General features: G+C 45.9%; 1 protein-coding gene across 1 annotated transcript in view; it reads left to right on the plus strand.

The window, feature by feature from the left end:
• The first annotated feature begins 719 nt into the window (after positions 1–719).
• The window catches only part of PXYLP1 (2-phosphoxylose phosphatase 1), a 60,376-nt gene continuing 37,351 nt past the window's right edge, over positions 720–23,744 (plus strand). Inside the window, exons 1-2 of the mRNA XM_012002638.1 lie at positions 720–821; positions 1,354–1,424. The gene's annotated coding sequence lies outside the window, so the exon portion shown is untranslated. The remainder of the gene's footprint in view (positions 822–1,353; positions 1,425–23,744) is intronic.

Below are 23,744 nucleotides of genomic sequence, written 5' to 3' on the forward strand. Positions count from 1 at the left end.
CCTGAAAGCCAGTACATGAATCTGCTCCATCCTTTCTCCTGGCTTTCATTAAGTCCTGGATTAAATTAATTGCTTATCTCAGAGAAAGGATGTGTAGGGGCAGCTTCTCTGTTAGGGATTGGCTCCTGACCAGCCCACCCTCACTGATGTGTTGGGAGGCTGCGTTTGGGCACCAGGAACAGCGTGGGCCACCTGGTCTGTGGAGCACAGCACTCTGAGTGTTTGTGGAACTGCAATATCTGTAACTCTTTTTTCTGTTGATCAGCTTGAATAGTAATTAGCTCAATCTTACTTCACTATTTGTTAGATAAGTAGCCCAAGGACACACTGGGGCTCAGTAGGGTCTCTCTGACTGTCCAGAAATTCCTGTGGGCTTCTCCTTGGCCCTCCCTACACCGCTCTGCGGTGAGTCACTGTCAGATGCCTCACTGTGCAGGAGCATCTTCAGGGATGGGTGGAACCATCTCTGGGGCCCCAGGTCCCTGCCTGGTCTCCCCCCCTCCCTCGGCCCCATCTACCACATGGGGTACTCAGTGTTTGTGAGAAAAAAAATGGATGCCCCGTGAATTAGTCTGAGTTCACAACCAATATCTTCTACACTTTGCTACACTGTTCATTCAAAATGTTACCCTTAAATTCAGCAGTTTTTGTTTTTGTTTTTTTTTTAAATGTGTCATATCACTAGAGACAAACTCATTTTTGCGTGTGTTTGGGGCAGGGAGTGCGATCTACACATCAGGCTCTGATGGTGGGTCATTAACCTCAGTGGGGACTCCAGGATTTCCATGAAGAAAATCAGTTGTCTTCATTCAAGAATTGGGGTGGGTGGTGGTGGGCACCCTTGGGAGCTACTAAGTTTGTCTGCTGAGTATTGAGCCCACCACAGCTTCACCTAGAGTGCCCAGAGCTGTAGTCCCAGTCCCCTTTAACATTTGCTATCCCTGCCCACTGATGGAGGAAGCTCCCGGGGAGACAGGGTACCACTTGCAGAGCCCCACAGGTGTTGCTTCCTGTGGCGGGCTGGGAGTGCCTCTTCTTGCACATTCCTGGCTCTATGGCTTGCAGCTGTATTGGTGGGAGGGAGGTTGGTGTTTTGAGCCAGTGCTTTGGTCTCTTGGAGGTGGCTATGACCCACTGGCAGATGGGGCAAGGTCCAGCTCTTATGTGTCTGTCAAAGGCCAGCCCCAGGCAGTACAGCCAAGTGCTGAGGGGGTGGGAACACCTCATGTCCCCTTTTTTTTTTTGGGAATCTGGAAAGGGCTAAAATTGACTCTACCACTTGACTGTGGAAGCCTGCACTGCCCCTGGCTGTCACGAACTTATCTTTCTTACCCAGATTGTCTCTGTCTTCAGATCTGGCTCAGAATTCCTGCAGCTGGTGAAAATCTGTTTTGTGGAAGAAGTTTAATTAATGCCTGCAGTCTGCAAGTGAGAGAAAGGGAGGAGAAGGAGAAAGAGACTACTATCTAGAGGTGGGTGGGAGAAAGGATGGGAGAATGTTCAAGGTCCTCAAAATTCATAGGGGGAGATTTCGGCCCCAGAACCTGTCCCTGGACAAGGTTCCTGGTTGGTGGATAAGGAAGTGTGCCCACATTCCAGTGTAGCGGTTATCAGTTAGGAGCAAAGTCACTGAGATAGGAAAAATGGACCCATGGGAATCTGAAATCCATTTGCTGGGCCCATCAGTCTGGTTTTGAGAAGGCCTTGAAAGCCAGCTGAGACTTGGGCTTAGCACAGTAGGAGAGCACTGAGCTGTTTGAAGTTTTTGAATGAGGTGTGTGCCCTTTTGGAAATAATGGTTTGAGCAAGATTGATCTGGGGTTTGGCCTGGGAAGCCACTTTACCATGGCTTAATTTATAGGCCCTGAGCTGTAGCCCCAGTCCCCTTTGACATCCCCCATTTTCCAATGGAGGAAGCTCCCAGGGAGACAGGGTGCCACTTGGAGAGCCCTCCTGGCCACTTCAAATTACAACCATTGCCACTTCATCTCACCTGAGGCGCTGAGGGGAGAGTCTAAGTAAGTGACAAAAGGAGCAGTGGCTTGGAAGGTCTGTGCACCTGTACTTAGGAGGTGAAGAAGAGGGGGCAGCTTTCTAATAGGATGGTGGGCCTTTTGACAGAAGCATCTCCCAGGGACTCTTCTTGAACCTGCTGCGCAGCCTTGCAGGTGAACAAGGGCCCATTGGAGCCTCTCAACCTGGAGATGCTGCATGGCAGCCACGAGGAGGCACCCGTGAACCCAGAATGAATTTCAGGCTCTGCTCTGACTCCAAAAGGTAGGAGGGCCCTAGCCAACTAACACCTAACTGAGCCACAGACTCTGGCCTGTTTATCCTCCACCCTCAACACTGGCAGGCTTCTCTGACCCTTCTTGGACTTTGGCTGGGGAAGCCACTGGCTTCTGGAAAAAGTTCAATCTGCAGTGATAGCAGGAACAATCTCAGGAGTGTGGAAGAAGTTAATGATTAAAAGGCATAGAAGAAGAACTGGATGGCGGCTTGGGGAGTAGTTCCTGCAGTCAGGAGGCAGCCATCACCTCATCCCCTTGGCCGAGTCATCTGTGCATGCATCTGCCCCTCCCTCCATCGGTGGAACTCCCTCTGAGTTGTGTACTCTGGGGAGGAGGAGAGTTTGGGGGAACTCAAACATCTAGTAGTAGAGACTGTAGTAACTTTAAAATTCTCTTTGTATTTGCAAAATCATTTCCCCAATTTACACATTCATGTTTCAGTTTACAGGGCATCCTTTTGTCACCTGCTTGCCACCCTTTATGCCCCCGGGCGTGACCAACTTCCTTAGAAAGAGCTGTAATCAATAGCATATTAATTAAAAAGCATATTAAGATGAAAATGATTGCACCTGGTTTTGATATTCCCACTCCTCTTTCCTCCTCCACTTCTGTTTGTGGTTACAGCCATCATTTACATTAAAGTTACAAATCATTTTGAATACTATTTGTCCCACCCCTCAATTATTCAGGGACATGTGTCTTTCCAACCAACAAAACCACAGCTTACTTTCCTAGGCTTACCTCATTCTTGGGTCCAACACCAACCTTCAGGCCTTCAGAGATATAGCAGTATCATTTTGAACTTTTTAACTGTAAAATAAAATGAAGCTCTTACTTGCTAAGTTTGTCCTCTGCAGACATAGGAGAATCTAGTTAGAATTAAACATTTACTGTCTCGTTAAGGCTTTATGCTTCTAAAATGAAAGTGGCAGTTGAATTACCGTAAAGTTAGTAAAGTTGTAGCACGAATTTTTGGAAACTCAGAAATAATAATGGAAGGACTTACAGAAACTATTAAGCTTGAATATCATTAAAACATGGAGAGAGATAAATATGAACTTTGTCCATGATCTCATTTGATCCAGTAAGCCTGCGATCTGCTTAGAGATGGGAAGATGGGACCTTGGGATTGTTAAAAGGCTTCCTCGAGAATTTAGATCCCTTAAGCAGAGAAATACTATGTAAACCTAGATATTCCTGCCCACAGTTGCTTGATAACTGAATGTGGTTATATAGTTTTTTGATAATTGTAGGTGGTCCTATTCTTAGGGGTGAAAGTAAGTATTGGTTTTCTCTAAAATTTTCTGCAAGTCAAACAAACAAAAACTGTATATGTAGTATCCAGAAACCTGGACGGACTTTTCAAGGTTTGTGGATGTCAGCGGTTCTCTGCTGATGACTTCCTAATACTAGAGTACCTGAGTTGGTTGTGTATGCAGCACAGTGCAGTGATTGAGTGTGTACCTTCAGAGGCCAAATTGACTTTAAACCCTGAATCTACCATTACTAGCGATATACCCTTGAGCAAGTTACTTCTCTGGGCCAGTTTCCTTATTTGTAAAATTTGGGTGGTGATGATAATACCTACTTCATGGTACTGTTGTGAAACTGAAATATAATAATACATGATGAGGACTTAGAAAAGCACCTACCACATGGTACATGCTTTAAAAATGTTAGCTGCTATTCCTATTCATTCGTTTCTTAAAATTACCTTTTAGGCGCCAAATGACTGCACTGAGATGATGGATACAGGATGATGGTCTCTGTCCTCATGGAACAGAGGACATTATACTTCAGTTTGTGGTGAAGGACGTGAACGGTGGTGCAGACTGATTTCCAGTTACTTGCTCACTTACAGCCATGAGAGGCTGTGAAAGGGCTGACCATGGGGTGGTGACCTTGCCAGCTCTTTGAAACAGGCACTCATTTTGACTTGTCTGTGTCTGACACATGCTGGTTGTTTTAACTGTCACTCTTGGCCACAGGTTGTTAGTGGGAAGCATGATAAGAGATCCTAGATCTGTTTATTCACCTGGTTTTGCCAGCACTATTTTTGGTCCTGGTTGACAGAATGCTGCCCTGGCTACTATTTTGGACTGGACTGGCTCTTCAGCTGCCCCAGAAACCTTTGGTACTATCAGAGACCCAGTTATCTTAGCAAGAAATGGCACAGCTGCTCCTGAGAGCAGGTAGGGGACTAGCCAGAGGCAGGAAGCCAGAACACCGCATTTCCTGTGTCTGCCGTAGCTAGAAACTTCTTGACCCAAAGAAACTATGTTGACGGGCATGGGTTTGCTAACTGGTGCTGGAAAGAGAAGTCCTTCCTCCTCAGACCTCGCTTTGCTTGCTCTGTGCATCCTACAGAGAGGCCCCAGCATGGCAGCCTGCCCGACTAGCACCTGCCATCACGGAGCTGGCACAGCCTCCAGCAATGGGCTGTCGACCAGAAAATCCTTCTGTGATTGCTGCTTCAGGAACTCGAGTGCTTCTCTGCCTCGTTTGAGCGTGATTAGCCCAGCTTGTACTCTACATACACTGGAATACTTCATACCGATAAGTCAGCAGTCAGATTGGAAAACCAGTCATCAGTTATCTTAGTGGCAACCAGCTTATTTTTATTTATTTTTAACTACGGTTGACCCTTGAACAACTCAGGGGTTAGGAGCAGTGATGGCGCCCCGCCATGGCCCCCCACAGTTGAAAATCCAAGTATAACTTTTAAATCCCCAGCACCGTAACTATACATAGCCTACTCAGCCAGAAGCCTTATTGATAATGTAGTCAGTTAACACATATTTTGTATGTTGTATGTATTATATGCTGTATTCTCACAATAAGCTAGAGAAAAGAAAATGTTATTAAGAAAATCATAAGGAAGAGAAAACATTTCCTATTCATTAAGTGGAAGTGGATCATCATAAAGGTTTCATCCTCATTGTCTTCACATTGAGTAGGCTGAGAAGGAGGAAGAGGAGGGGTTGGTCTTGCTGTCTCCAGGGTGGCAGAGGTGGAAGAGAACCTACATGTAAGTCGTCCTGCTCAGTTCAAATCCATGTTGTTCAAGGGTAGACCTATGTCCTGGAATTTTAAATGAAGTTTTGTCTTAAAAAAACAAAAAACAAAAAAAAACTTGCCCCACACTTGTAAAACAAAGAAACAGCAGATAATGCCAATCTTTCGTATGTAGGGAGAATTAAGATTAAAGGGGGAAAACCCTTTCTCTGTTTTACAAATGGCTCCCCAGGTGCTCTGACTTCTCTGGTCATGATCAGCTCTTGAATTCCCAGACTGGAACCTCTTTTGTCGCCCATTTGTCTGTCTCCGTTGCAGTCCCTAATGGAAACACAGACCTGAAAAATCAAAGCTTGGGCATTTATGGTCAAAGGTCGTGGCATGGATGGTTGATTTTTTTGGCTCTGTCTTCAAAGTGAAAAATCACCATCTTCTTCGAGAAAGAAAGTATATTTTGGGAGGTGGCTAACGTCAGCAGGCAGGAAGATCTAAGCAAGCCTGTCTCATCCTCAGTTCACATAATTTCTAGCATTGCTAAGTTAGCAGCGTGTGATTTTTTTCTCCTGTTGTGCATCTTGCTCTAATGACTGCTGATTATCTTGAAACAGCTGCATTAATTGATGGTGTTTAACGACTCGACTTACACTAAGTAATCGCAGTTGGCTTGGCTGAGGATCTCGAGTTCTTTTTACTTGCTTTTTAGCTTGAGAAGTGTTTGTTTACTCTGTGTGCCGAATGCCAGAAGGGGAGTTGGGAACGCCTCACCTCAGTGCCGGCCCACTGCCCAGTGCTCACACTGTCCTGGGACATCATCATGTGCCACCACAGCATCCGTTCCCAGTGTATTCTGATTGTCTGCTCATGGGCCTGTCTTCCAGCTTGATAGGGAGCCCTTAGAAAGCAGGGGCCATACCCAGCTCATCTCTAAAGCTTTGGCCTGTAGCACAAGGACTGGCATGAAACAGGGCTCAATAAAAGTTGGGTGAATGAATGATGAGTGGTTGCAAAACATATCAGTTATGAAAGTGTCCGGCTGAAAGTAGCAGGAAGCCCTGCCTCAGTGGCTTAAGCAAATAGGGGTTTGTTTTTGTCATGTAACAAAATGCATGAAGATAGGTGATTGCTGGTGTTGGTTTCAGCAGCTGACATCTGTCTGTACCGACACTTGTGTTACTCTCTTGGCCTTTACTTCAGGATGGCAAAAAACACCAGCAGACCAGACTTCCCCTGACATTTCGTGGCCAGAACTGTATCACATGGGCTGCCCCCAGTTAAACGGGCCATGTGAGTGTGTAGCGGGGCACACTGAGGAAGGCTCACTGCTTAAACAAACCAAGTATGTTTAATAGTTCAACTATGGTAGGCATTCACTTTTTGCTCACACACAGTCCAAAATGGCTGTTTCTGATTGGGGCTCTCCTCCAAAAGGAGATTCAGGGACTCAGGCTCTCAAGGCTGCCATGCTCGTTTGCCTCAGTCAGCTGAAGAGGAAGGAACATGGAGGATGGTGTGTGGGAGGGTTTTGTGGGCCAGGCTCAGAGGTGCTGAACTAGTAGCCCTGACATTCCACTGGCCAGGGCTCAGTCACGTGAGCATACCTTCCGAGGGGAGGAAATGTGGTCCAGCCACATGCCCAGGAGGGAGAGGAGATGGGTATCACAATTAGCTGGCAGTCTCTGCTACACTGTCTGCCCCCTCCCCCTCCAAAAACTCAGGATTCTCTTAGCAAGAAAGAATGAGTGGATATTGAGGGGCAAGTGGGGGTGTTTTCTTTAGAAGGAAATGCTGTACTAAGAGGCTCCAGCCAAGAGTCGTCTTCATTCCCAGGAGATCATCTGTTCTATATCCCTGCTTCTGTTCCTACCTTTGGGAACTGGGCCAGATGACTCAGTAGGACAGTGGGAGGCCCTCATTATCCCCCTGTCTTGACACAGGGCATGTTCTTAACAGCTTTGTGGGAATGTGTCCTAGTTGATTCACATCAGCAGTAGGAGGTTACCCCAGAGGAAATGGTCTTCAGTCCCCCAAGGCCAGACGAGCCTATGAGAGCTCCTTTTTTTCAAGTACCCCTGCCCACCCAACCTTCCAAAGCTTCTCTTCCTCTCTAGCCCCCGCCCCAGCCCACATCTGGAGAGGAGGAGAGGACACAGCAAAGAGTGACCTGATTCCCCTCTAATTCATTAAAAAGTGTTTTCCCACTACTTCCTGCTAGTTTTCCTCAGTAGTAATTGATGAGTGATATATTGATATACTGGGGTGTAGTGCTTTATTCTTGTTTAGTTTGTTGTAGGTTTCTGTGATGTGGCTACTCCATCCACAGCATTCTTCCTGGTGCTCACTCTTCCTTTTTCCCACCCTCCCTCCTTTCCCCTACACACCTTTTGAGCACTGTTGCTTGCTCTGCTGTCTGTCCACCCAGCCCTGGGGAAGGCGGGCAAGGAAGCTGACGTGAGTCTGTCGTGTTGATGAGTAGAGTGGGAGGGGTAGGCTCTGTGGGCTGTGGTTGCTCAGTATTGGAGGATGTCACCCAGTTTTGGGGTCAGGGAAGGCTTCCAGGGGGTGGTGCTTGAGCTGAGTTTAAGGATAAACAGGAGTTAACCAGATCAAGAAGGCATCTGGGCCAAGAAAGTGGAATGGGCGTAGACATTGAGTTATGAGAAGGGGGAACAGCAAGTCAACTGTGCCAGAGTTGGGCGGGATGGTGTGGCCATTCACCCGTCCAACACTGCTGTGCCATGGGGCTTGGCCTTACAGGGTCTTGCAGGTAGAAAAGGACCAGCCCCTGTGGAACTCATGGGCTGTCTGTGAGAGGGGATGAGTCTGCAGAGGAGTTTGGGCCAGAATCTGAGCAGGGCTTGGCTGCTGTCCCAGACTGTGCTCTAAAGGGTCTGCTGCTGGAGGCTGAGTAGGAGAGGTGCCCCATCACTTGTGCCATCACCTCTTGTGCCCCATCCCTCTGTGTCTGATTCTTGATTGGTCCTTTGCCCGGGCATTACTCAGGCTATAAAAATAGAGGCTGGCACCAGAACTCCAGCATGTAGTTGGTGAAGAAAGCTGAAGTTGTCATTACATATCAAGATACTTGCCAGGGAGATTTTGATGGAGCACTTTCTTGGATCCCTGAGGATGAGGTTCTAAAGTTGGTTTATAGTTTTTTTTCTCCCATGGACTGATACCAATGCTTCTGGCCACTCACTTGGGATATGTACTGGTTGTGCTTGTTACTCACCCCGCCCCAGGCTCATACATGCCCTCAGGGACACATTGCAAAGAATACTCAACCCTGAAATCCACCAAATGAGGGCTTACCTTGCCACAGATTGGCCTGATTAGAGGGGCTGAGTCCTCTCCATGGGGCCCAGTGGAGGCTGGCGTGCAGTCCATCAGGTGTTCGTGTCCCATATAAGGCAGGACACCCTGGCCCGAAAAAGGAACTTTCAGCACTGCCTGAGAAGGTAAGGGTTCTGATAGCTCTGTGCTTTCTTTCCCTAAGGAAATGAGGGCTGAGCCAGGGTTTAGCAAAGCTGTCAGCTGCCTTGATTGTGATGAATGGTTCCAAGCGTGGTTTCCTTCATTCTCCCTCCCAGCCCTGTTAAGGTGGACTAGAGACAGTGCTGGCTGGGTGGGGCACAGAGAGATGAACCATCATGCTAGTCTAAGCCAAGGGCTGAACGAACTGCACTTTGCTTCAAGATGGGTTAATCTATATTCGTGGACAGAGACTCAATAGTTTGATGCTGTTTATTGGGTGCCTTCTTGGTCCAAGTGCCTCAGGGAATGCAAATAATAATGAAAAGGAAATCATGACTGTCTTATGTTTTCCAGGATGGATCTCATCTAATCCCCTCCATGTCCCCTGAGGCAGGCAGCAATATTACACTCTACTAGAATAGAAGCTCCATGAGGGCAGGAATTTGGGGCTGGTTTGGTCACTTCGAATCACCAGCTTCTATAACTATCCTTGGCATAGAGCAGATGCTCAGTAAATATCTGAATGAATGAATGAATGAATGAATGAATTACCATTTGCAGGTGAGGACACTGCAGCTCAGAGAGATTAAATACCTTGCCCAAGCTGTTAGGTGGTAGAGTAAAAGGCCTGGTCTCAGTGCCAGGGAGGGACCATGAGCTGTGACTTGGGGACCCCAACCCTACTGCCCCTGGAATGAGGGCTACTTCTAGGATAGCAGTGTAGGAGGGCCGGAGCCTGCCTGGTCTGGTCGTCTGAACACAGCACAATCTTGGCAAAACCCACCAGTTGTATGATGATAGAACCGCAAGCGCCCAAATGTCAGGACCCGGGGGTTGGAGGGTGTCTTCCTGCTGCCAGTGCCATGCTGTAACTCAGGGGTGGGGTGATATGCAGGCTGTATCTATCAGCAGCTTGAGAGTGACATTTCAAGAATACCACCTTCATCCGGTCAGGCGTGTGCTGAGAAACTTTCAGTGGCTCCCTACTCCTACAGGAACGTAGTCTGGCTCCAGCCCTCCTCCACCCTGTTCACTGATGAGTCACTGCATAAGGTCTGTCATCCACAGTACAGTGGCATGGGGGTGGGCTTTGCAGCCTGCCTCTGTGACATTTATCCTCACATCAGGCACGCCCACTGACATCCTCCCTGCCTTTTAGTTCAGCACAGTTTCTGCCTCTTTCATGGAGCCATCTCACTGATCATCCCGGCGCAGAGTCCCCCACCCCTCAGGTGCCTGTAGCCTTTGTCTGGCTGTACCGTGCATTTCCTAAGGATGTTCTTGGAACCCTGGGTTCTGCAGGTAGATGGGGCTGCTGCTAAGTGGGGCACAAGGCTCCTCCCAGTCCACCTAAGCACCTCGACTGCTACCTGAATTCCACATCAGATTCCATGTTGTGATGAGTTTTGATAGAGGATAGTGTTTTAAAACCACCGGCCTCTGTAATTTATCATGTGCCTGCCCTGTGAAATACTGCTTAACTGCATTGTTTAAAAGTAATTTAAATATGTTTTACAGTACTCCTTTTTTCTGATTTTTAAAAGTAATACAAGTTTGTTTTAAGAAAATTTAGAAAACGCAGAAATATATGTGAGAAAATAAGCCTGCCAGGATTCCTACTTACTTAAGGAGTGCTGAGCCAATCTTCTGTCTTGTAATTTGTTTGTTTTAAAGAAAATTTAGATTACTTGTCAGTGCAGCTATAACCACTCATAATATTTAGGACACATTTTCTCTTTTTCTCTTTTTAATGTTTTTCCTTTTTTTTTTTTTGTTACTTTTACAAATAGCAATTATTTAAATTCATTTTTTTAAATAGCACAGGTTCAAATTCTAAAGTGTACAATAAAAAGTCTTGCTCCCACCCCTGCTTCAAGCCATTCAGCCCAGCCAGTACATGCTGTATTGTAGCTTGTCTTTTTGACTTAACAATATAATGTTTTCCTCTGTCATTACTAACCTTTTTTTTTGTTTGTTATTTGCACCCAACATACTATAAAATCAAAGCATTAAAATATATGAGTAAATATTGAAAGTTCTTCCTACTTCACAATAGAGATGACACTGTTAATTTGAGCAGCCATCTCCTGCTAGACCTTTTTCTGTAAATTTATGTTTTCCGAAAATTTACATATATATGTTGGGATATGCGAGCGTTGGTTTTACCTAAGTGAGATTACACTGTATCTAGCATGCTGCTACTTTTGTTTTCTGTCTTTTGTTTTTAACTTGGCAATATTTCTTGACGGTTTGTCTGTCCACACCTAAGCCCACTTCTTTCTTTTTTTAAGGCTGAATCGTGTTCCATTATTTGGACAAACTGTGATTTTCCAACTCTTTCCCTATGGATGAACATTTCAGTTATTTTCACATTTTTATAATGACTCCTAATGCTGCTTTGTACATAGGTGGTAACATTTTTGTAGGATAGAAACCTGGAATACAAATGCTTGGGGCAAAAGATGTGCATGTTTATTGTTTTGATGGAGACCACCATTTCCCCTTCACAGATACCATTCTAATTAATCCTCTTACCAGCAGTGTATGAAAGAACTCACCCCCCTGAGACTAACTAACATTCAAGAGAGGTGAGAGGTGAATTTTTTTTTGGCCAATCTGAAAGGTAAGAAATGCCACTACTTTTTTTTCTTTTTTTTGAGACAGAGTTTTGCACTTTCGTGCAGGCTGGAGTGAAGTGGTGCAGGCTGGAGTGAAGTGGTGCAATCTTGGCTCACTGCATCCTCCGCCCCCAGGGTTCAAGCGATTCTCCTGCCTCAGCCTCCCAAGTAGCTGAGATTATAGGTGCCTGCCACCAAGCCAGCTAATTTTTGTATTTTTAGTAGAGACAGGAGTCTCTACTAAATATAGCCTTGCCATGTTGGCCAGGCTGGTCTCGAACTCCTGACTTCAGGTAATCCACCCGCCTCAGCCTCCCAAAGTGCTATGATTACAGGTGTAAGCCACCACACCTGGCCATCAGCTCATTTTTAAATGTATATGTATTTCTATCCTGGTTTTCCAAACATATACATAACTATACATATTGATTAGAATCATGCCATACCTTGTTCTCTATCCTTTTTTCCTTTTACATTAGGTCAGGGACTTTTTATCTGGTCATCGCATTCTCTCCAAAAGCTCAGTTGTTCAGGGTTGCTGGCCTGTTGAGCTATTGCAGATAACCTGGAGTGTTTTTTATTTTAGTTTATTTATGTCCTTGATCTTCAAAGATCCTGGGAATGACAAGTCATAGAAAAGAAAGCAGAAGAAACACCTCCTGCAGAGAATTGGCACAAGGAGTGTCCAGTAGACAAGCACCAAATGAAAATCAGAATTAGATATTTGCTCAGGGGCTCATCACTTAGGTATTTGGGAGGGAGGTCCCTAAAATATCACCATGAGCTCTTGTTATATATGGATATTGTATACTCTATATTATATGTTAAGCTTGACCTGTTCCATGCGTTCTGCTATGAAAAGTACACAGCTTTGCTGTTGTTGTTTGGATAGAGAGATTATGATGGTTTCAGAGCATTTAATGTCAGTGGAAACATCCAAGAGTCAGTGTGGTGTGATGGAAATAGCATTGAACTGGAAAGTCAGGAGAGCTGGCTTCAGACTCTAGTTCTTCCCCCGACTGACCAAGTAAACCTGGAGAAGACACTTAACCTTTTGGGTCACCTGCGGTCTGTGTGGCAAGGATGACCTGGGTGTAATGGGTTTGGAAAGCTTGGTGGAGGATAGGCTAGCAGTTAGAGGTCAATTCCAGCTTAACATTAAAAGAGAGCTCTCTAAGAATTGGCACTTTCTAATAATGAGACTGGCTGTATGCTGCCAGTTTTCAGAAATGTTCTGACAGGCGGTCAGTCAGCTCTCTGCAAACAGACAGACACTATTCCTACTGTCATGTCGCTTAGGGTCAGTTGCAGGAGACAGCCAGCTAGCCAGGAATTTCCCCATGGTCGTATGATTACATAATGACAGTGCTGAGAAGTGTCATGGAGGAGAAATGCCGGGTGACTTGAGAGTGTGAGACAGGGTGCTAAACAAGGCAGGGGAGTTGAAGGGCAGCCTCTCTGAGAAAGTGATCTTGGAGCTGGGATCCAGGGCATGGTCAGCAGTCAACAAGGTGAGAAAGTGGAGGCACAGAGGAAAGGCAGCATGCTGGCTGGAGGCAGGTGGAGGGATTGCTACTGGCTGTGGTGAGTCTCTCCTCCATTCATTCATCTGTTCATTCATACATCCATTCACTCTCTCCACAAATATCGGTTAAGCACCTGCTCTGGACCAGGCAGTGTTCTTGGCCCTGGGGATACACGTATAGGGAGCAAGACTGACAAAGTTCCCAGCCTCATGGAGCTCAGTGTTGCCACATAGCAAATCATTCCCAAACTTGGTGCCTTAAAACAGCCATCATTTTACACTTATCCTCATAGTCTGGAGGTAGACCGGGCCCAGCCGGCTGTTTCTCATGCATGTGTCTCACACAGTTATTCAGGCGGTAACTGGTCTCATTCTCTGTGTTTTTGAGCACTTCAGCCTTGGCTTCAAACCCACTACCTGTCTCAGCTCACCAGATTCCTCCCAGAAAGGCAGTCCAGTGGCCTTGTGTGCTGGCTCCAGCATGCTCCTTGGGGTCTTACCTCCCTCCCCTGCCTCAGGCAGCTCCAAGAGTAACAGGTTTCTCCACCTCAGGTTCATTCTTGGGGAGCAGGAGTGATGCCCTTTTGTCATTCCAGGCACCTGCCTAGCTGACCCAGGCCTGAAGTCCCCAGTGAGCAAGGCTCTTCTGTGGGGCTGAGAGATATCTGGGTCCGGGGGAGGCACAGTGTGAGGGCTTGAGGTGAGGCTGCGCTGGTAGTGGTAGAGGGCTTGAGGTGGGGCCATGGAGGCCATGGGCAGTATTTGGTTGACATCCCTGGAGCATTACAGGAAACCCCTAAAAGACCAGAGATCTGATGACTCCCTAACGGGAAGATTACAGAAGATAGTCCTTCTTGGAAAACAAGATTTGTATTACATTTTAAAATTAATCCGTCAGAATGATTTGTCTTATAAAACAAGGCTTTCAGGTATGTCCCTGAAATGCACGTGTCCTCTAGGATTACTTGATCTCTAACTTAAAGAGGGGAAGCATGGATGTCCATCCTGATTCTATCAGTTATTTTATCACAATCAGTGATATGGCAGTCTGTGGTTCATTATCACAGAGTTGGTGCGCAGAGTCAATGTTCTATAACCAAGAGTTCGCATTCTACAACAAACAGTCCCACCACTGCAATTTCCTACAACACATAACAGTGCCCAAGCAGTACCTCCATGGGCCTTGTAAGAGAACTACAAAAACAAACCTCTGAATATTACGGTATAGCTTTTTGCCCTATTTGATAGACATATTAAGTAAGAAACTCCATCTAGAAATTTGATAATACAGAATAAGTACTTGCTCAGTTAGCTGCAGTTTGTGGAAACTGGTGTGTAAATAAGGATCATGGCCACCCCCTATTGCTTTTCATTCTCAAAATTACTTGTGTCAACCACTTTTGCTCCCAAATTTCTCATTAAGTTACATCAACCTGGAGTTACGTGTTTCATTACAACTTTTAGCTAAGCTGAATCAAAGCTTTGGAGCTTTTAAGAGTTTCGATTTTGTTGTTGTTGTTTTATTTTGTTTTTGAGACGGAGTCCCACTCTGTCACCCAGGCTGGAGTGCAGTGGCGCAATGTTGGCTCACTGCAACCTCCACCTCCCGGGTTCAAGCAATTCTGCCTCAGTCTCCCAAGTTGCTGGAACTACAGGTGCTCACCACCATGCCCAGCTAATTTTTTTTTTTTTGTGGCATTTTTAGTAGAGACAGATTTTCACCGTGTTGGTCAGGCTGGTCTCAAACTCCTGACCTCAAATGATCCACCTGCCCTGGCCTCAAAGTGCTGGGATTACAGGAGTGAGCCACTGAGCCTGGCCCCTTAAGAGTCTTATTACCTACTTTATTAGTGGGGAGCTGGGACTCTATGCAGTTCAGATTTCCTCCAAAGCTAAATGTCATAATTGTAGGTAACAGTGCCCTTAGCTCTATTTTTGTTCTAGGTGTCACTTTATGAGTGCAAAGGAGCTCTATATATATATATATATATATATATGTATATGTGTGTGTGTGTATATATATGTGTGTGTATATATGTGTGTGTATATATACATGGAGAGAGAGAGAGAGAGTGTGTGTGTGTGTGTGTGTGTGTCTTGAGAGCTTGTTTTGGGATCTGAGTCAGAGAATCCTTGGATCTCAGCACATGGAGGGCTCCAAAAGGTCACCCACATCAGCCTCTCTATAGCATCACCAGCAGTGGCGACATATGCTTGGCCACCTCCATGGGCAGGAGGGCTCATTCTATACTGACACTGTCAACCTCCCACTAAGTGGGACAGCCGTGTTCTCAGACTTACTTCTAAGGACATAAAGTTCATGCCCACTGGCACTGGCAGTGATAACGAGCTACAGGGTTCCTGGTGCCCCACTCCTCTTCATGAATGAGTCATAGAATGACCTGCCAGTGAGTACAGGGTCTTGCCAAAGCTCTGTAGGTAAGTGTGATCCCAGCCCAAAAAGGCCTCATTGGGCAAAACGCCTCTCAGTGGCATACGTGAGTGCTCCACGCGTCCATGAGTCTGTGTGTCCATCCAGAGCAAAATCCCATTCCTAGATAATACTGTTAACACAGAAATGCAGGCCTTGGTAACCTGTGCTTTCAGGTGTGCCTGATTTACATTGCACAGCTATGAGTCTCAGGACTTGGTAAGCCTTTTTTTTTTTCCTTTAAAAGTTTGACTTTTATCATTCAAGCCTTTATTGTATGCCACTTGCACTTCCAGTCTTGCAGCCTGCCTGTTTAATCCTCTCGTGCTTTCTTTGACATTTTAAGAAACTTTTAATTGACACACTTTGCTTGCAAAATTTTTTTAAAAACAGATATATTTTTAAAGTGGCTTTGTGGTGAGTAAAATCATGCCAACTGCATGTTCTCCTTTCTTTATTGAGGTACTTAGAGCTGCTCTTGACATTCTAAAATAATAATGCCAGTCTCAGATGTAACTACTTTGAAACTTAAGAAAGAGCAAAGCAGTAACGTTGGATGGAACACAGACTTGTTCCAAAATGTCAAACAAACGATAATAATAACTGAAGAGTACATAAAAGTGAAAATCCTGGCTTGATGAATTAGTTATTTGAGTCTGTTCTGGCCCTGAGAAATGATCAGATGCCTTGACAAGTTTATCCTTTGTAGAGCTGGGGAAAAAAAACCTCAAAGGAGAGAGTGGTTAGAACATGTAGTTCACAAAAGAAAAAAAAAAGTTTACTATTTCAGGGATTTAAAAATACTAAATCTGCAGATTATCAGCCTCAAATCCTTGTAGGAAAAAAATGGTAGGTAAATAATTAATGCTGCCTATTTTAAAAACATGTAAAATATGAAACAAAAGGTCTGTTAGTGGAACACGTACAGTCCGTAGGCTGCAGGAGGCTGCTCTGCTGTTTGTCACTGCTGAATTACACCTGAGCAAACCAGCACTGATGTTTTTTAAACATATAATTATGACTGTATGTGTTTTGATTACTGGATTTGAAAAGTTCTGGTACTGTCATCAGATGACTGTGTTTGAGAATACTCTTTCAGAATAATTGTGCATGTTGTCACACCTTCTCCAGTTGTGACTTGTTGCAAACATCCCCTTGCTCACTTATTCCTAACAGAGCCCTGACTCTATTCAGGCCTCTGCCCATTCTATCCCTGCATGGGCCTCTGCCAGGAGATGCATCTTGATTGGTTCCACCCAGTCGTTGTGTCCATTCCCAGTGTCAGTGATTGGTTTGGGTGTGGGCACATGACACATGTCAGCCAGTGAGATGCGATGGGCAGCCTGGGGGAGGGGTTTCTGGGGAAGGCTTCTTTGCTTCTAGTAGAGATGAACAGAGTTATCCCTTCTGCCTTCGCCCATGGCTGAGTATGGCTGTGATGCCTGGCAGTGTGGCTGCCAGCTTGCGACCCTGAGAGAAGCCAGCCTAGTAAGAGGACAGACATGGAAAGCTCTTGGCTTCCAACTGATGCTTGGAGTTGCTGAATCAACTAGCCTTGGAGCTGCTGTCCTAATACTATGGCTTGTCATGTGAGAATGTGGATGAGTCTCTTTGCTTGCTAGGGTTTTCTGTTATCTGCAGCCAAGCCATCTTTATAGATACATGAATTATTTAAGATAAAGCAAAAACTAAAGTGCAAAAAGAACAAAGGTGACCACAACAGTGTCTCATATCATATCTAAGAGTGGTATTCAGCCTGGTCAGTGACGAGATTTTCTGCCTAATGCAGCTTGTGAACGCCTGAGCACTTGCTCATTACACGTCCAGAAGGGAGCCCCATGAAGAGTGCCAGCGTTCTGCTAGCAGCAAGTTCTAGATCAGATATTGGTTTGTCTGCTTAAACAGAAGTGAAATAACAATGGATTAAAATGCTGTGAGATTAATTTCTGTCTCTCAAAACGATTTGAGCTGGAAGGAAATCAAGGAGTGGGTGGCCTTGCCCCTTGGGGACATCTAGGGTCCTTCTCTGTCATCCACTAGGATGTTGCTTCCATCTGCATGGTGAAAGTTGCTCCTCATCATGTCAGTGCTTCAGAGCCTGGAATAGGAGAAAAAAGGTCAGGATGGGCTGGGGCAGGCAGCCTCCTTTTGATCTGGAATGGCCATATTATGTCCAATCACGACTCATTGGAAGAACTTCATCACATCACTACAACCAGTTACAAGGGAGTCTAGGAAATATTCTCTTTAGCTGGATGGTCATGTATCCAGCTAAAACCCAGAGGGCTCTGTTCATAAGAGGAAGGAAGGAATAGACACCTGTGGCAATTAGAAGCATCTGCCATATAGTGTCTCTGCTACAGTGAAGAAGAACGTGACAAGGGCAGATTGCTGGGTACCATTCTGAATGTGAAGCAAGGGTTTCAGCCACGCAGGCCAGCCTCCCTGAGCAGCTTGGGGCCTTTTGCCCCTCTGACCTGCCCTGGCCTCTCTTCAGGTCAACCAAGGGGTTTGAAGCAGATGATATTTAAAACCTCTTCAAACTCTGACTTTCTCTGGCATGGTCCAGTGGAGATTCTATTTCTAGAGTTGGGGAGAGGGAGCAAAGACAAGGGAGAAGTAGGGTAAGTAGCTCACATGTGGCTGGTAGGTATTAAAAAAACCATCAGCAAAATCACTGCTAATACTTACTGAGAGCTTATCAGAGGCTAGGCACTGTACCATGTTCCTTACATATCTTAACCCTGTGAGTCCCTCCCTACACAACCTATGAAATGGGCCCCATGATTGTTCTCACTTCGTAGATGGGGAAACTGTGGCTCATTCTCAGGTAGAGCAGGGCTCCAGACCCAGCCAGCTAACCCTTGGGCCCATGCACTTAACAACCTATTGTGGGTATGACTGGGAAATGAGGTGGGATTTGTGGGGTGTGGCCAGATCATAACAGGTCCTTAAAGCAGGGCAAAGAACATTCGTTTTGGTGCTGCCCTTTATTCAGGGCCTGCTTCAGGATCAATCTGCAGCACTGATCAGCACACCCCCTGTGTGAGTCTGTTTTGTGTTGTAAAGGAATACCCAAGACTGGGTAATTTAAAAAGAAAAGAAATTTATTTGGTTCACAGTTATGCAGGCTGTAAGATGCGTAGTGCCAACATCTGCTTCTGCTGAGGCCTCAGGAAGCTTACAGTCATGGTGGAAGGCAAAGGGGGAGCCAGCGTATCACATGGTGAGAACACGAGCAAGAGACAGAAGAGGAGGTCCCAGGCTGCTTATAACCAGCTCTCACATGAACTAACAGAGCTAGAGCTCACTCACCACCAAGAGGACAGCACCAAGCCATTCACGAGGGATCCACTCCCATGACCCAAACACCTCCCACTAGGCCCCACCTACAGCACTGGGGATCACACGTCAACATGAGATTTGGAGGAAGACACACATCCAAACCATATCACCACCTCAGCTCCCCACTGGCTCCCCCCACAGCCAAGAGGTGGCTGTTGCCACTCCACATCACATCCGGGCATGACAGTGACACAGGTCAAATCACCCCTCACCACCCTAGGGTAGAAGACAGGCTGCTTTTCAGGAGGACACCCCCAGATGAGAGAGGTGCCTGGGAGCGTCTGTGGTGCAGCAACGTGCAGAATGTTCCAGGGGAGCCATGCCTCATGACTGTTAAATATCCTTCAATATGTTGCCCCTGCTGAGACGGGCAGGGAGGCCTCTGGGCCTGCTCCTGTCCAGTATTCCCCAAGGAGGCCAGGTGCTGGGAGGAGATAGGACCCTGGCCCTAGAAAATAAGGGCAGGTCCATGAAGTGGGCCTGTCTTTCAAGCTGGCCTGCCTGGTAGAGCGGATCCTGCAATCAGACCCCTCTTCCGGCTCCATCCTGCAGCTCAGTCAGCTTAGTGTCCAGAGGGCACTCCAGGGAGGGAGTGAGAATCAGTGAGTGCGTTGTCTGGTCCCACTGATGGTAGGACACCTTGAGATGAGTGGGAAAGCTGGCCTGGGTAGAGGGCTGTGGGTGCTGGGCCAGGCAAGCCCTCCCCTTGGAGAAGCAGACCCAGACATGGCAGGGGCGCCCCAGCTCCACCTGTGTGGCCTCTGGGCAGCCGGCTTTCTCTAGACACAACACTTCCCTGCGTGTATCAATGTTCGATATATCATCTCCCTTCTCTGGCTCCTTTTACAACCCAATACTTCCCCACCACTTTTAACACCATCCCTTGAGTTCATTCTGTTTTCCTAAAATTCAGTCACAGATGCACCAACACCAAACTGCTCTTTGAGATGGAGTTCCGGCATTGCCACTTCAGAAGACCAATCTGCCATATCCTAGCCTGGATGCAGTCTTCTTTCCTCCTGACAGCGCTGGTTTGATAGAGCCCAGTGATCTGTATACTCCCTACTTCCCTCACCAGACTCTACACTTCTTTTTTTAAAAAAACTTCTGGAAACTTTTCTAAAAAAACACGTTTAACTTCCGACATACACAGAAGCAGAGAGGGGCAGATAATGAACCCTCAAGGATCTGTCACCCTGCTTCAACTATTGTCACCATTTTGCCAATCTTATTTCATCTATTCCCTTTGACCTTTTTATCTCCTCTGGAATATATAGATAATATATATCTAAAACTAATATATATAATCTATATTATATATAACATATGTATAACTAATATATTAGCTATGTATATTATATATAATATATAAATTATAAATATATACATAATTTTTTTTTTCGAGATGAAGTTTCTCCTTGTCACCCAGGCTGGAATGCATGGCACGATCTCAGCTCACAGCAACCTCCACCTCCAGGGCTCAAGCAATTCTTATGCCTGAGCCTCCTGAATATCTGGGATTACAAGTATATACCACCACGCCCGGCTAATTTTTTGTATTTTTAGTAGAGATGTGGTTTTGCTATGTTGGCCAGGCTGGTCTTGAACTCCTGTCCTCAAGTGATCTGCCTGCCACAGCCTCCCAAAGTACTGGGATTACAGGTGTGAGCTACCACTCCCGGCCCCTCTGGAATATTTTAAAGCAAGTCCTGGGTCTTGTATCATTTCTCCCATAAATACTTTAGTGCCTTTCAGCTGGGACCCTCCATGTGACAAAAATTGTGTCCTGTATCCTTACCACTTAGAATAGTGCCTGGCACCTACTGGCTCTCAGGAAATGTTATCTTGAATTGACAGAATGAATGAATGAGTGCGTGAACTGGCTTCAGCTTTTAGAAATGAGCCTGCAAATTAAGTGGAGAACTCTGGAATGTGAATAACTGCTGTGAACTCACAGCCCCTTCATCCCAGGTGCCTTCTTGAGGTTTCCAGGAGGCTCTGGAATCTGCCCATCTTCATCAGACTTCAAGGCTGATTTTTCTTAGGCAAGCATCTTTGATTTTGCAATTAAACTCCATTTTGATGTGACCTTGGAGAGGGAGAACTATTAAGATATAGCTTTTACCTTTGCTTGACTCATATTTTGTTCACAATTGCAGACTTGAAGGGTTTTTTTTTTTTAATTATAGTGCTGTATTTACTTAGGCCAAAATGATTCTGACCAAAAAAATCAACGTGTAGAATATATCTGAAGCATTTTCTTTAATACTATATTTCTATTCTTGGTAATGGTATTTTAACTGCACAAATGAAAGGTAATTGTACATTTTCTTTCTAGCAGTTGTGGTCATGTTTAAAACCTTAAATTCTGTATGCTTTGAAGGAGAGCCTGGACCAGAGTTTATCACTAGATGTGGTGTTTTCAGCTCTTACAAGGTAAAAAATAGGCCAAGGCTTGGGCTCTGGAACTCTCTGGTGGTAGAATAGTAGCTTGTAAAAATGCCTTTGACATGTTCTTTTTTTTCCTTTTAATTCAGAAATGGTATTCATCATAATGTAACGGGAACTGCTTATTAACTAGTACTGTATTTCAAAATTGTATTCTAAAATCTTTTCTTTCACAGCTCAAACTTGTAATAAGGTTGAATTGAATTAGCTGGGTTTTCTGTTTTTTGTTTTGTTCTTCTGTTTCATCACAAATTCAGAGTAATAATTCAATTTCTAGGTTTAAGATATTTTTACCATTAGCCGGGCGTGGCAGCGGGTGCCTGTAGTCCCAGCTACTTGGGAGGCAAAGGCAGGAGAATGGCATGAACCCGGGAGGCAGAGCTTGCAGTGAGCCAAGATTGTGCCACTGCACTCCAGCCTGGGCAACAGAGCGAGACTCCGTCTCAAAAAAAAAAAAAAAAGATATTTTTACCACACGGGTTTAACACAGGGAACTGGAGGTGTGCCCAACAGCCATGTGATGACTGACAGCTATTTTATGTTCAACCTGGACATAAACAGTCATTTACACAGAAGTATTTGTGTGAATTGGATTTGGTCATGATGCGATATTGAGCCAAGAGCATCTCTTCCACAGAAGGTGATGGGACTTGAGAGATGTTTGGAGATTAGAAGATGTGGGAGCTGTAATCCCATAGCATCTCACCCTGCCGATGCAGCAGGGACTCTTCCTGTGGATCTTATTTTTAGGGCTGTGAGCAAGCAGGCTGTGGGGGTTCTGCTCTGGGCTCAGAATCCTGACTGTCGCCTGGCATGACTTGTATGAGTCTCACCAGGTGTCTTGAGGAGCTGCCGTAGACCCCAGGGGTAGACGCAGAACTCCTATGGAAAGAAGTGCAGGAAGATGGCAGGAAGGAAACCAAGGACTGCGTGACTTCTTGAGTGGCTGCAGGAGCCTCCTACCTACGTGGGGATGGAAAGGGAGCTCTGGAAAACTCAGGCTAGAGATTGGACCACAGTGCCAGAAAGAGCCAGTTGACTGGTGCCTCATCCTCTTGGGGTGGGGCCCAACAGAAGCTGAGGCAGATGTTCCAGGCTGGAAAACCTAGGGCAAGGCAGGGACACAACAGCTGAGTCAGCCCCCGGGAAGGCTAACAGTGCCAGAGGAGACATGAACATGGTTGCAGACATGGCTGCCTACCCTGATGGATGGGATGGGGCCAGTGAGTAGGGGAGGGGCCAGTGGCCAGGATTTGAAAGCAGAGCCACAGCATGGAGCAGAAGCAATAGTTGAGGGAAAAGGGTGAGTGCTTGTGTTTAGATTGTGGTATAGGTGTCTGTGTGATTCTTCCAGAGTGTGGAAATCAGGCATAGTACATATCTGCTCAACAGCAGGCCTCTGCCTGTTATGAGATTTGCTCCCCACCACCACCTGCTCTTTTGTCTCTTATCCTCAGTCTTACTTAAAAAGCAGGATCCTGCAGCTCAGAGAAGGGTAGCCAGTTGTCCAGACACACAGAAAATAAGCAGCAGAGCGAGGAATTGAACACAGATCTGCCCATCTCAGGAGCCTCGTTATCATCATTATTTAGCCATTTTAAAAAACCAAGACTAAAGTATAGTCATTATCTTCAAGTTTTCAAGTGAAATGGGCTCCAAAGGAAGGCATGTGTTTATCCTGGGGTTTGGTGTTCCTCTGGCCAGGCTGTGTACCTACCCCTAGGGCTGTGATCACACCAGACTAGTCCCTAGCACAAGTAGAAATAACCAAAATGCTGACCATGGCAGAGGCTGTCCGAGGAGAGTCAGAAGTGGGAGGGTGCAGACCCCAGAGAGTATCAAGGAGAAACGGTGGATGTTCCCACTGTTCAGCAAATGAAAAGTCACAGATAGGTGGGGATGTCAGCAGTGCAGACTAGAAGCAGTCAGGCAGTTACACGATCCCTGCCATCTGGTTAACCTAACATATTTAAATCTAAAACTAAATATAGCTTCTTTCCCACAAAGCACTCTGCATATTAAAGAACATAGACAAGATGGAGATTTTCATGTCGTGCCTACAGATGAGGATATTGAGATCTAGATCCTGGCTTAGAATTTCCTGGTGAAGATGCAAGGCATTTCCTGTTTATTCTATCGGTTAGCTTTTGCTTTGTATGAAACTCCCAAAACTTACTGGCTTAAAATAGCAACCATTATATTTGCTTGTAATTCTGGGGACTGGCCATGCAGTTCTTTTAGTCTGGGCAGACCACTGATAACCATCTGCTGGTGGCGTGGCTGGAGCAGGGTGGTCTGGGATGGCCTCATTCACAGGTGTGGTGACAGTAAACTGTCACCACAGTTTGTTTGAAGGGAGCATCAGCTGGGACGGCTTACCTTGGCTCCATGTGGTCTCTCATGCCCCAGCAGTCTGGCCTAGGGTCTTCACATGGTAGTCTCAGTGTTGCAAAAGTAGCAAAGGAAGACAAGCCCCAATGCATAAGTACTTTTCAAGTCCCTGCTTGCAACACATTTGCTGTTGTCCCATGGTCAAAACAGGTTCCTCGGCCAAGCCAAAAGTCAGTATAGGAAAAGACCGGGTAAGCCCATGGATACAA

The sequence above is a fragment of the Mandrillus leucophaeus genome, unplaced genomic scaffold (assembly GCF_000951045.1).
Source record: "Mandrillus leucophaeus isolate KB7577 unplaced genomic scaffold, Mleu.le_1.0 Scaffold693, whole genome shotgun sequence".
NCBI classification, from domain to species: Eukaryota; Metazoa; Chordata; class Mammalia; order Primates; family Cercopithecidae; genus Mandrillus; species Mandrillus leucophaeus.